Here is a 13,537-nt window from a genome sequence, read left to right as displayed (position 1 = left end):
CATATCTGATAATTGTCAAACATTTCCCCCACCCCCCAAAAAGATATTACTGGTGTTCTAGATAAAAAAAAATTGTAATTTAAAACCTGAGCTATATTAGAAAATGCACACTAAATTCAAACGACAAATCTGATATAATGCCAAATTTGAATTTGTGCTATTGAAGTCCAAGTTTTATGCATGTATATATAAAAAATGGGAACCATAAAATAGGATAAAGAAATTATACACTCATTTCATTTTCTTGTTAACAGGGTTTTCTTTTCACAACAATAAATTCTGCTGGGAGCAGATAAGCTGCTAACAACCATGTAGTAATTTTGCATTGTGAGAGCCAAAATGCATGTTATTTGCTATGATCACTATTTTAATCTTGTTACTGAATTAGAAGTATAAACCACTCAAGGTCAGACATCATTAGAACAGTACAGTAAAGGACTCAAATAATCAAACATTAAATGTATTGGTACCAAAAATTAGTCTTAAAATTAATACAAAATATGTAAGGAACAGTTTTCATTGGCACTACAGAATCCAACAGTTATTGTTTCTTTATTTACTTACTTGCTTACTTACTAGTTTTATACCATTCAGTCCAGTAAGATTTCAAGTTACTTGCCAAAAATAATACGAAACAAAATGAAATAAACATAATAAACATGAGCAAAACGAAATGGAATATCTTAAGGAACAGCTACAACATGGTATGAACTGTGGTGATGCAGTGATTAGACTGCAGTACTGCAGGCTACTTCTGCTGACAGCTGGCTGCCTGCAATTTGGCAGTTTGAATCTCACCAGGTTGACTCAGCCTTCCATCCTTCCGAAGTGGGTAAAATGAGGACCAGTTGAAGTTTCAGGGTTTTTTAAAAAGTAGACTGAGAGAGTACATTGCAATAGTCTGAATGGGAGATGGCCAAGGCATGAATGACCACAAGCTAAGTGTTCCTATTCAGGCCCTAGTGGGTCACTAGTCTAAGTCGTACTGTAGCATGTACTAGCTCAATACCCATGCTTCGCTATGAAACTATGTGGTTGGGCTTAGTTTTTGGGGAGGAAAATAAGGGGGAAAATCTGCTCCTGCCTACCAGCATCCACTGGTATTCATCTGGCTAATGTCCTGTCAGTGTGTGAGAGAGTTTAGGGCTGTTTAGAAATTGAAACAGTATTTGCTGTTTGAGCAAGGAGCCTGGGTGTGGCTTAGCTCAATTGTTCTGTACTAAAGCTGCTTGGTGCTATGAAAGTAAAACTGAAACTCCTCTTCTCTGCTTGTGTTTTGCATTTGGAACAGATTTCTTTTCAGGTGGGGAGGGGGAGTAGAACTCCTAAGCATCAGAATGTGTTAATAATAATATACAAAATACTAATGCTCTGATGGTCATTTCAAAAAAATCCTTTCTTAGTGAGCACCTAGAAGCCAAGAGGAATATACGTGCCAAATTTCAAGTTTGTAGGCTTTAAGGTTCTGGTGATCTTGTGATGATGTGTGAGTGGTATTTTGCTTTTATATATATATAGATGAATCTAAGTGTCCCTACAAACTACATGCCAGTATGGTTCTACTCAGAACCAAAAATAAACAATGTTTGATATTATGAGATTTGTGAATGTATAGTCATTCTGACTTGCTACGCTTAACCATTCAATTCTGTCTGGACAATAATGATCCTGAATTAAGATCTCTATCACATTTCTTTTCCAATCCAGAATCAAGATATATAAATGATTATCATCTATATCCTAATAAAACCTAACACTATGTCAGCGGGTTCATATTAGGTGTTAAATAGAGGAGATATTATCAAATTCTGTCGCACCTCACTTCTGAGAGGCCAAGGAAGCAATGTCTTTCCCACAGGAACTGATCAAAATCTGTCTTTTGGAAAAGAGGAGAACCACTATAAACAGTGCCTTTTCTCACAATCCATGGAGTAGTATACCATTATCAATGGTATCAAAACCTGCTAAGACATCAAGTAAGACCTGGAAGAATTAAATTTTCACTGTCTTATTCTCATCACAGATCAGTCACTAAAATGTCAAGTACATCTAGTACTTATAATTACTGGTATTGACACAGACTTTATTCTATTAATAAAAAATGGGTGAGATCAAGATCTGTCTCTCGAGTCACAAGACCTAAGAGTAATGTCTGTAAATACATTTTCATATTAGATTTCATTAGTATTAGGGAAAAGATAACAAGCCCACCCATGTTCAAGACTTATCTCACTTCATGTAATTGTTACTCATTCCTTTTTCCCACAATGTGAATAGAATTAGTCCATGATCGATGATGACTCAGAAGGTTACTATCCTATTGCTCAACTGAAAAGAATGGAATTGCATTTCAAATTCCCAGAGGTTGTGGGAGGAGTTGCTGGCTGCTTGTGAAGGAAGCAGAGGGTGAGTAGAAAACAGAGAGGCAGTTTGAATTGCTTCCATTGCATTTCAAATTCCCAGAGGTTGTGGGAGGAGCTGCTGGCTGCTTGTGAAGGAAGCAGAGGGTGAATAGAAAGGAGAAAGATAGAGGCCCGTGCGCCTAACGGCATATAACTATAAACCAAGAATACCAATAAGACATTTAGAGTAAGTGCACTTGAGATTGTGATTCTATTTTATTTCAAAATGATCGGCTTAGTTTAGTGTAATAGTTGTTTTACAGCTGTCTTTTGCAGTACTCTTTTCAAACTTGGATACTGTTCTTGTTGTAGTTGAGCAATGAGAGGCTAGACCAGGGCTTGAGTGCAACAAGACTTTATTGGAACAATAAAGGACTGAACGTGTTAGCCCTGCCTGGAGCAGGCTTCCAGCGATCAGCGGCTGGCCGGACCCTGCAGCTGGCTTTTATAGCCGGCTGTCGAGGGAGGCCAGCCAATGAGGGGCAGCAAACGCCCCCACAGCATGAACGGACCTGGGTGGGGACTTTGGCAAGTTCCAGGGACATAACACCCCTTCCCCCCAGATGCGAACACGCATAGTCACTTAAATAAGCGGGCGGTCTGTGCTGGCGCCCCGAGCGTCGTAACTCCAGTGAGTTACCCAATGTCTCAGAGTCCGAGGAACCCGGTAGGGTTGGTGATGGGGTGCAGCCTCGCTCTGGGGTTTGGACTGGCACCAGTGTGGTGCTTCTGTTTGGCGATGTTGTGGTCCCGTCTACTGGTGCCGGAGGCGGATCCATCTGGCAGTCCCGGTCTACTGCCAACTCTCCTGGTCCGGGTGTAGGTGGTGCAGTGGCTCTGGCATGGTCTTCGATGGGAGCTTGGTGTGGCACCTGGGGGTCGACCTGAGCCCACGATCCGACACTGGCGCGGGCACCCTGTCGTTTCCTTAGCTGATCCAGGTGTCTTCTCCAGATGCGGCCGTCTTCCAGCTGGACTCGGTACGACCGGGGGCCGGTGATGGCTACTATCACTCCTGGGATCCACAGCGGGTCTCCGGCATAGTTCCTCACAAATACGAGTTCCTGCAAGACAAAATCTCTGACCCCCGTCATTGAAGCGAGAGGGGTGTCAGGACAATAGTGAGGGTGGAGCCTATCCAACACAGTTCTTAGGCGCCTACCCATTAGAAGTTCTGCAGGGGACTTGTTGGTGACCATGCAAGGGGTCGAGTGTTGGCTCAGCAAGAAACGGGAGAGCCTGTGATGCCAATCTTCTTTGCTGAATCTGGCTAATGCTTCTTTTGTGGATCTAACGGCTCGTTCTGCCAATCCGTTGCTGGCAGGATGGAAGGGAGCCGTGAAGATATGACGGATGCCAAGATTTGTGGCAAAACGGCTAAATTCTGTTGAGGCAAACTGGGGGCCGTTATCTGAAACAATGGTGTCTGGTAACCCGTGTGTTACGAATAGGCGAGTTAGAGCCTTGGTAACTGCTAGCGTGGTGGTTGTGGATAGTTGGGCCACATCGATCCATTTTGAGTATGAATCTACGACCACCAAGAAGGTCTTGCCGTGAATCGGACCCGCTAAGTCAATGTGTAGCCTTGACCAAGGTGCATTGGTGCTCTCCCACTTTGTGGGGGTGGTGACTGGAGGGGATGGTCTGGATTCCTGGCAGGGTTGGCATCAGCTTACCCACTTGACGATGTCGTCGTCCAGGCCCGGCCACCAGACGTAGCTTCGTGCCAACGCCTTCATCCGGACGATGCCCGGGTGGCCCTCGTGTAGTGCCTCTAAGACTGGTGTGCGGAGTGAGGCCGGAATAACCACCCGGGTGCCCCACAGCAGGCAGCCCTGTATGCTAGACAGCTCCTGTTGACGGGTCTTAAAAGGTGTGAATTCGGCTGAGAGGTTTGAACCCGGCCACCCCCTCCTCACCCAGTCCAGTACCTGGGTGATGGTTTTGTCCGTCTTGGATTTGGTGGCGATGTCGAGAGCGGTGACAGGGAGGTCGAGCTCGGTGACATCGAAGATGGCGTGGACCGGGCCGGGTCTTCTGCTGGAGCTGGCAGGGGCAGCGGCTGAGGGCGTCTGCGTGACTTAACGTTTTTCCTGGGCGGTGGATGAGCTTGTACGAATAGGCCGCCAGGAACAGAGTCCACCTTGTCATTCTGGGAGACAACACTTGGGGAGTCTGCTTGTCCCCGGAAAGAAGACCCAGGAGAGGCTTATGGTCCGTGATTAGCTCAAAGTTGTGGCCAAACAGGAATTCATGAAATTTCTTAACGGCCACTGCGGCTAAAGCCTCCTTGTCGATCTGACTATAGTTACGCTCTGTTGCTGAGAGCGTTCTGGAAAAGAAGGCAATCGGTGCCTCAGAGCCGTTGGGTAGTCTATGGCTTAATACGGCGCCAATCCCAAAAGGGGAAGCATCCGCGGCTAGTACCAGTGGAAGGTGTGGGTCGAATTGAATGAGGACCGCGTCAGATGTGAGCAGTGATTTGACTGCCCGAAAAGCGGTGTCTTCCTTGTGTCCCCAGTGCCAAGGTGCTTTTTTATCTAAGAGCCTGTGTAGAGGCTCTGCTACTGATGCTTTGTGAGGTAGAAATGATGCATAAAAGTTCAATAATCCCCAAAAGGCTTGTAGCTCGGCTTTAGTGGTTGGCGTGGGTGCCTCATGAATTGCCTTAACCTTGGACTCTAGGGGGTGGATGCCTGAGGCGTCAATCTTATAGCCCAGAAAGTCCACCTGTCTAGTGGCAATGGCACATTTTTCCTTTTTTAATTTGAGGCCATGCTGTCTGAACCTGTCTAACACTGCTCTGACTCTCTGGAAGAGTTGGGGTCTGTCCCTGGCCGAGACCAATATGTCGTCGAAGTAGGGTACTACGCCAGGGAGGCCCTGTAGTATACGCTCCATGAGGGATTGGAAAATCCCCGGGGCAACACTTACACCAAACTGGAGACGCTTGCACCGGAAGGCACCCCTGTGAGTCACAATGGTCTGCAGTTCCGCCGTTTGGTTGTCAACGGGGAACTGCTGATACGCTTGCGACATGTCCAATTTGGCAAAAATGTTGCCAGGCTCAAAGGTATGCAGTAAATGTTGAATGACCGGGACTGGGTACGTGCTAACTTGTAGAAAGCGGTTGATTGTTGTTTTGTAATCAGAACAAATTCTCAGACTGCCATCCTTTTTTAGGGGTGTGACAATTGGCGTCTCCCATTTGGCGAAGTCTGTCGGCTCGATGACCCCTTGCTTTAATAATTTATCGAGCTCTGCGTCCAGTTTAGGCCGAATGGCGAATGGGACTCTACGCAGTTTCAGCCGGACTGGAACCGCTTGGGGGTCAACTGTAAATGAGATGGGGGTCCCCTTATAGCACCCCAACTCATTGCTGAATACGTCTGAGTAGTCAGTGAATAGGGAGTCAGTGTCAGAAGCTGAGACAGCATGGACTCCTGTTAACCCTAGGCCGAGGTAGGGGAACCAATCAAGCCCCAGAAGACTGGGGAGGTTGCCGTTAACTACCACTAGAGGCAGGTGGCCTTTAAAAGCTTTAAAATTAACAAGGAACTTGCCTTTGCCGAGCACTGGAATGTCTTTTCCCTGGTAATCCCTCAAGGAGATCTGGCACTTCTGGAGCTGGTTTCTGGATAGTCTGGGCTGGATTTTCTTGAGGGTGCTCCAAGAGATGATTGAGAGCGCTGACCCCGTGTCAACCTCCATACGACAAGGTTTACCTTCTAATAGAACGGAAAGTGTTATTTTACTAATAGAGTGACAGGTGTGGTTAGCATGGTAGCAAGTGTGACAATTGAGTACTTGCCTTTGAGGCCCAGAATGGGAAAAGGAAGGAACCTTTTGTGCTGAGTTGTGCGCGGCCTGGCAGACTCTAGCGATGTGGCCTTTTTTGTGGCACTGGTTACAGATGGCACCCTTGAATTTGCACGTAGCTCTCGAGTGAGGTCCTCCACAGGATAGGCATAGGATGATGTGTTTGGGTGCGCTGTTGGTTTCTAGCCTGGCTCCTGCCTGTGGTTGTTTGGCATGGGTGAGGCGGTGGATGTCTGTTTGCTCGTTAGGGTCGTCTTCGTTGACTACCTCTTCTGAATGAACGGTGGCGCAGCTTTGTTTGGGAACGGGGCCTTGAATTTCAGTGGCGGACTGAGTTGCCAGCTCTGCTGCCAAGGCTTCCTCGATGGCCTGGGATAGGTTGAGGTCCTTCTTGGTGAGTAGTTGCCTTTGGAGGTGAAGGTCTTTGACCCCGCAGACGAGCTGGTTGAGGAGCATGTCATCAAGATAGTTCCCGAACCCGCAGTGGAGGGCTGCAGTCCTCAAGGCGGCCATATACTGATTGACGGTTTCCTTTTCTGCTTGCTTCCTCATCCGGAAGGTGAAACGCCTCGCGATTTGTGAGGGCCTGGGGGAGTAATGGTTAGTGAGAATTTCTAGCAACTCTGGCCAGGGGACATTTTTTAACTCACGTGGAGCGACGAGTGCTGTGACAGTATCAAAAACGATGGCTCCACAATAGCTGAGGAAGAATGACTTTTTTCTGTGCTCCCCAGCATCAGCCAGACCGATAGCGTCGATGTAGTGGTTAAAACGATTCTTGTATGACTCCCATTTTTCTTCTTCCGGTTTGAACGGTGGGAAGGCTGGGTTGGAGTTCATGATGAGGACTCCTGCGTGATATGCTGTTGAGAAATCTCTCTGGGACACAAATGGCACTTGTGCTCTCGTTAGTATAGTGACTTCAGCTCTGGAGAGGCTTCATAGACCTCTCTGCTCTCTCTCTGGGCTACAATTGTGCTGAGCTGCAACGACTGTTGGCAGCGTTTTGAAATTCGCACTCCTGGAGAGCGTAGGCGGTGCTGGCTTGCCGCCTCTGATAGCGCTTTGAAAATCGCGCCTGCGTGAGTGTCAGTAGCTCGGAATAACAGCACTGCGCTGTATTCCGGCTAGAAATCCAAACGACAGCCGTTTGAATTTCGCGCTCTTTTTGTGCTGAGCGGCTGCGGCTCGCAGCGCTTCACTTTCCTCTGTAGCTTGCTAACAAGCGGCTACAGATGCTATTACTTTCGCTCTTGCTGACCGAGCTCTCCGGCGGCGCGGCTGCGGCTCAGTGGTTATTTTAGTGATTTCAGCTGTTGCGAATTGCCTCTGGTAGCCATCCCACCTTCGTCGCCAGTGTTGTAGTTGAGCAATGAGAGGCTAGACCAGGGCTTGAGTGCAACAAGACTTTATTGGAACAATAAAGGACTGAACGTGTTAGCCCTGCCTGGAGCAGGCTTCCAGCGATCAGCGGCTGGCCGGACCCTGCAGCTGGCTTTTATAGCCGGCTGTCGAGGGAGGCCAGCCAATGAGGGGCAGCAAATGCCCCCGCAGCATGAACGGACCTGGGTGGGGACTTTGGCAAGTTCCAGGGACATAACAGTTCTCTTTGTAAAAAAAATTACCAGTCTACATGGACAGATTACCTATCTAGAATCTCTAATCTGTGCTCTCCAAGAAGAAATTAGGTGCCCAATCCAGCCATCTATTGAGCTGCCGTGCTACCAGCCCCCACTACCACAAAGATCCTACAAGAAAAAGGCAGTATGGACAACCATGGGATCTGGCAGGGTGAGAGCTGTGGACCATAAACACAAAACTTTTGCTGTGTCCAGGCATAACAGATACAATGCCCTTGCTGACCTTAATAGGGACATTAAAGTGACAGGTCAAGGTAGTTGTGATAATGATAACTTAAGTAAGCCAGGGATCATGGTCCTAGAAGGAGAACTTACTTTGGAAAGGAGAAAGTGTGAATCAGGTATTATGCACCAGTCACACAAGAAGAGCAAGGCATCCAAAAAGAGAAGCCACCTTCTGGTTGGGGACTCAATTATAAGGGATGAAATTTAGGAAAGAATACTGAGGTTTTGAAAGAGGTCAGGTGTCTACCAGGTGCTACTGTCAGCAGAGACAAGAAGCGTATTCTTAAGATAGTCAAGAATGCCAGCAAGGGCTGTGATGTTGATGCTATTATACATCTTGGTACAAATGATCTGTCCCAGAAGGATGTACTTTCTGTTTAGAAAGACTTCCAGAGCTTGGGGTATGAACTTAGTAATATGGACTGTAGGCTTATCTTTTCAGAGGTTCTACCAGTATACAAGGAACAAAAAGGGAAAGGTCAGCGTGTAGCAGAGTTTATGTGGCTAAAGGAGTGGTGTAAAAGGGAAAGCTTTGGTTTTATTAGTCACGATGTCTGCAGCTGGTCCAATGAAAAACTGTACAAAAGAGATGGTTTGCATCCATCAAAGAAAGGGACTGAGTTACTTGGCATTAAATTCACAGATTTCCTGGATAAACATTAAAACTGAACAGCAGGGACAGAGAATTAATGGATTCAGAACATTTCTGTCCCCAGTAACCTAAAACTGATAAGGATACCAGCGCATGCAAAATAGATGTTTGTGCAGGTAAGATTATCAACCTTGATGCCAACCAAAACCAAGCACTTAATAGTGAGTGTCATACCATGTGCACTAATCAAACAGGTAGCAAGAAAGTAGGGGCAGGCAGGCACAACACAGGTTCTGTAGACAGGAAACACAGTGTCAGAGATAAAGATCTCAAGTGCCTATATACAAATGCACAAAGTCTGGGGAACAAGCAGGGTGAACTCGAACTACGAATACATGAAGGTAAATATGATATAGTTGGAATAACAGAAACTTGGTGGGATGAAACCCATGACTGGAATATACTGGTAGAAGGATAATTCAAAAACATCCAGACCCCATAAAAGAGGAGGTGGAGTTGCACTGTATGTAAAGAACCACTATATTGCTACAGAAATGCATGAAACCAAAGAGGAAAACCTAGAATGCATATGGGTCAATATAAAAGAAAAAAAGAATGACATGGCCATAGGTGTATATTATAGGCCACCCAATCAAGCAGAAAAAAATAGATGTCCTTTTTGCCAGCCAACTAACAAACATATGCAGGAAACACACAACAATAGTAATGGAAGACTTCAATTATCCTGATATCTATTGGAAAACTAATTCTGCACCAAGTGAGAAATCAAATAAGTTCCTTACCAACCTAGCTGACAACTTTGTTGTCCAAAAGATAGAGGGTGAAACTAGAGGGACAGCCATACTGGACTTAATTCTTACAAACAAAGAAGAAGTGATAGAGGGAGTTGAAACTGCAGGAACCTTGGGTGAGAGTAACCATGTCATACTAGAATTCAACATAACACAAACACAAGCAACAGAACATAATGACACCAGAGTCTTGGATTTTAAAAGAGCTGATTTCAATAAACTCAGAGAGAACTTGGGAGAGATTCCATGGATGAAAATCCAAAAGGAGAAAACAACTCAAGAATCTTGGGAAACTCTAAAAAGGATGATCATAGAAGCCCAGACCAGCACAATACCACTGAGAAAGAAAAACAAGAAATCCAAGAAGAAACCAGCATGGCTACACAAAGATCTCTCTGGCAAATTGAAAGAAAAAAAGGACTAGTACAAAAAATGGAAAGAAGGACATATAACTAAGGCAGAATATCAGCAGATAGCCAGAATGTGCAAAAATGAAGTCAGGATAGCAAAGGCTCAGAACGAACAAAGACTTGCAACAAAAGCCAAAGATAATAAAAAAAAGTTTCTTCCAACATATCAATAACAAGAAAAAAATCAAGGAAACAGTTGGTCCACTAAAGAGAGAAAATGGCAAGGAAGTAACAGGCAACAGAGAGAAAGTAGAACTGCTTAACTCATTCTTTGCATCTGTCTTCATGCAAAAAGAAACTATAACTCAACCCACCAAAAATGTAACTGTAAAAGACAGACCAGAAATAAAAGTTAAACTAAGCAAAAAATAGTAAGAGAACACCTGTCTGATCTTGATGAAAGCAAATCACCAGGCCTGATGGATTATATCCCAGAGTTTTAAAGGAGCTGGCAGAGGTAATCTCAGAACCACTGCACCATATCTTTCAAAAATCCTGGAGCGCCGGGGAACTACCAGAGGACTGGAAAAGAGCTGATGTGATTCCCATCTTCAAAAAAGGAAAAAAAACAACAGACCCAGGAAACTATAGACCAATCAGCCTAACATCAATACCCGGGAAGATACCGGAAAAGATAATAAAAAAACAGATCTGCCAACATCTAGAAACAAGTAAAGTAATAACTAGCAGTCAGCATGGGTTTGTTACAAACAGATCATGCCAAACCAATCGTATTTCATTCTTCAACACAGTGACTAAATTAGTAGACCAGCAAAATACTGTGGACATAATATATTTAGATTTCAGCAAGGCATTTGACAAAGTAGACCACAACCTACTTCTTAGTAAGCTAGAAAAAAGTGGAATAGATAACACCACTACTAGATGGACTACAACTGGCTGACAAACCATACTCAATGAGTAGTCCTTAATGGGTCTAAGTCTACATGGAGGGAAGTAAGCAGTGGGGTGCCACAAGGTTCCGTCTGAGGCCCAGTACTCTTCAAAATCCTCATTAACGACTTAGATGAGGGAATAGAAGGGGAATTTACCAAATTTGCAGATGATACTAAGCTGGCAGGAATAGCTAACACCCAAGAGGATAGGCTCAAGATCCAGATGGATCTTGACAAACTAGAACACTGGGCCATATCTAATAAAATGAAATTCAATATAGAGAAAAGTAAAGTCCTACACTTAGGCAAGAAAAAGCAAAAATACATGTATAGAGTGGGTGAAACTAGGCTCAATAGCAGTAACTGTGAGAGAGATCTTGGAGTCTTAGTGGACAACCAGATAAATATGAGCCAGCAGTGTGCAGCAGCCGCCAAAAAAGCTAATGCAATCAAGATCAAGGGAAGTACTAATACCACTTTATAAAGCCTTAGTAAGACCACACCCAGAGTACTGCATCCAGTTTTGGTCACCATTATAAAAAAGATGTTGAGACTCTAGAAAGGGTACAGAGAAGAGCAACCAGGATGATTAGGGGACTGGAAGCTAAAACATACAGTGAACGGTTGCAGGAACTGCGCTTGGCTAGTCTAGTAAAGAGAAGGACCAGGGGAGACATGATAGCGGTCTTCCAATATTTGAGGGGCTGCCACAGGGAGGAAGGGGTCAAGTTATTTTCTAAAGCACCTGTAGGCTAGACAAGGAATAATGAATGGAAACTGAACAAGGAGAGATTTAACCTGGAAATAAGGAGAAACTTTCTGACAGTGAGAACAATCAACCAATGGAACAGCTTGCCCTCGGAAGTTGTGGGAGCGCCATCAGTTGAGACTTTCAAGAAGAGATTGGACTGCCATTTGTCAGAAATGGTGTAGGGTCTCCCGCTTGGGTGGGGGGTTGTACTAGATGACCTACAAGGTACCTTCCAACTCTGATTATCTGTATCTATCTGAATGATTTGCTCTTTATGTTCTCTGCATTTTGAAGTCTAGAGAATGAAAATGATCATGGATCAACTTCTATTTGGCTAGAGATTAGTGTTTAGGAAATAATAGCAGCAATAGCAGCTGAAGACATTCTCTCATATGCTTCCATAATACATCAATACTAGGGTTATCAGCTTTGGGCTATAAAAATCTGGTGATAAGATTGCTGCAAAGAGAGTTTTCCACAACTCTTTGCTACTATCTTGTAGTTGTCCTAGTCATTTTATGCCCTGAATTTTGTCATCATATTCATTTGCAGCCATCCTCTTCTGCCTACTATTCCACACTCCTCCATCTAATGCCTAGATTCTTCTATGGAGACATGCTGGTCTATCAGAAGACCAAAATCAGGCTTAGATAGATGATAGATAAATGACAAACAGACAGACAAACTGATTGACTACAGGTGTCTGCAGACCAAACTACAAAATAACCACTAGCATTGCCTTGACTGTATTTATATCTCTACTTACAAGCTGCTTACCACTGCATTTTAGAGTCTTCTTGCCAATATACATTAGGAAAAAGTAAGATGCAGACTTCAGGTTCTAATCCTTACGATTATTTCCATGGTACATTAAAAATAAAGATATTTGCATGCATGGGCAATGTCATAATTAATTGAAAGTACTAGAGGTGATAAGGATAACATGGAAACACTGACAAGATCCAATTGTTTCTGCACAAAACTGATAGATTTTATTTATGCCATCTGTTTTCTACCTTATGGCTACTATAATCTACATTTTACACTGGTGTTATTTCTACCAGCTACACAGCAGCTAAACAGAAAACGTTTTTTGTTCATTATTCTAACTAATATTTAAAGCAATGGGTAAAGTCAAGATTGTAACTAAAATGTAAGAGTTGTGTTTAGTATTTTTACACCTTATAATTCTTTAAATTTCTTTCATGCGTAGTGTCAGAGCTCCTTCCAGAACTGCCAGCAGAGAAAACGACCCAAGTAAAAAGTAAAAAATGGCTTCCAAGGCTGACACATAGTTCCCTAGCCCCACAAACAATAAGTAAGAGAATACTGTATCACTTACCATCTCATTACTCTCACAGAACAATTTTCACTTCAGTAAGATTCTTCCTATGAATGTACTGTAAAGAAGCAAGCAATCCCAAAATGTTTTTTTATTAAAGTCCACTAATAAAACATACCACCAAATGTATCAATTTGAATCTGTAATTCTGTAAATTTCAGAGAAAGCATCAGAAAACAATTTCAGAAGGAAAAAAGGAATAAAAAAACATATTTTGAATACCGCATTTCTAAATTTTCAGATTGTTCTTTGTGAAAGTTGGAAAACTCAGGTTAATCTTAAGAATTAGTAGAAAGATCAATGTCCTTCTTTTCAACTAGAACTTTCTTATGTAAGGAGGCAGGCACTTCAGCATTTTGTTTTGGAACAACTATTGTCAATTACTAAAATTAGCCCATCACCAAGGACAGATAGATATAAATATGATTATAGATGAACATCTTTAATCATCATTATTTTAAAACTGCACCAGATGAACAATAGCTAAGTCCAGGAAAATGACAATGGACTAATCATTCTCACAGCTCGGGAAGTCTAAATTGTTTATCAATTTATCTTTTATGGCCTAAATATGTATGGAATAGACATATTAATTTTTGTTCACATTTTCTTCCTATGGGTTTTTTGTATATGACCTACTTTAAAATA

This window comes from Pseudonaja textilis, chromosome 1 (genome assembly GCF_049901715.1).
Source record: "Pseudonaja textilis isolate UNSWEBS1 chromosome 1, rPseTex1.2, whole genome shotgun sequence".
Lineage (NCBI taxonomy): Eukaryota > Metazoa > Chordata > Lepidosauria > Squamata > Elapidae > Pseudonaja > Pseudonaja textilis.
This window is presented reverse-complemented; position numbering follows the sequence as displayed.